Source organism: Sinocyclocheilus grahami, unplaced genomic scaffold (assembly GCF_001515645.1).
Source record: "Sinocyclocheilus grahami isolate Dianchi unplaced genomic scaffold, SAMN03320097.WGS_v1.1 scaffold1266.1, whole genome shotgun sequence".
In the NCBI taxonomy this organism is placed as follows: Eukaryota; Metazoa; Chordata; class Actinopteri; order Cypriniformes; family Cyprinidae; genus Sinocyclocheilus; species Sinocyclocheilus grahami.
In genome coordinates this window covers 24,449-25,686 of record NW_015506445.1, presented here as the reverse complement: position 1 = coordinate 25,686, position 1,238 = coordinate 24,449, and positions in this window count along the sequence as shown.

Genomic DNA, 1,238 nt, shown 5'->3' with positions numbered 1-1,238 from the left:
TCCCGAGCCCTCAAGGTTGCACGATTGGTTCTCGGGGTGGTCCGCGCTGGTTCTCAGCGCCCTGCCTCGGAGCCTTTCTTCCCGGAGGTGCATTAGGAGCTCAACAGGTCGTGGACGGCACCTTTTTACTGGCGAAAACCGATCTGCTGGTTCGTCCTCCCTCACCACCCTCGATGGTGGGGCAGCTAGGAGGTTACAAGGTCTGCTCGAATGCAGGTCAGTGTTACACACACCCAGACCACGCCTCGGACCGGCTATGAGATACCCGGGCCGGGTCCCTGCGTTCTTCCGCGCTGCCCCACTGCGGGTACGCCTGTAGTTTCGTTGATGCCACTTGCGCGGTGTCTGGGAGCCTGGCTTGAGCTACCCAGCCCGTCTCGATGGCTCCTTTGAACCATCAGGCTCGGCTATGCGATTCAGTCGCCCGGCATACCCCCAAGTTCAGTGGCATCCGCTTCACAACAGTGAAGGCGGCCGATGGTCCTGTCTTGCGGGCGGAGGTCGCAGTCCTACTGGCGAAGGATGCGATAGAGCCGGTCCCTCCAGCCGATATGAAGATGGGGTTTTACAGCTCCTACTGATTTGTACCCAAGAAAGGCGGTGGGTTACGACCAATCTTGGACTTGGACTCTCACACCTCAGCCTGTTGGGCCTTCGGGTCAACTGTGAAAAGAGCAAAATCTCCCCGACGCAGAGGAACTCTTTTCTCAGTATGGAGTTGGACTCAGTCGAACAGACAGCACGCCTCACGCAGGAACGTGCTCAGTCGGTGTTGAACTGCTTGAATACATTCAAGAGCAGGATGGCGGTCCCACTGAAACAGTTTCAGAGGCTCCTGGGGCATATGGCAGCTACAGCGGCAGTCACGCCGCTGAGGCTGCTCCATATGATACCGCTGCAGCACTGGCTCCATGGCCGAGTCCCGAGGTGGGCATGGGCAGCCGACGAGCTGTCTCGAGCTGCGCTCCTGGGAGAATGGCGACACCATCCCCAGACGGTTCAGCTGGTTTGGAGATGTTTAAAGTTCATGTCGCCGCGATCGCTGCTAACCACGACCCCGTAGAAGGAGGTCGTTGGGGAAGCATGACCTGGTCGTCAGGTTCCTTAAGGGGGCCAGAAGGCTAAATCCTCCACGGCCCCCCTCTATACCCTCTTGCGACCTGACTCACCTGACTCACCTGACTACAGCAGGGCCCATTTGAGCCTTTGCAGACGGTCAAGCTGAAATTTCTTTCGAT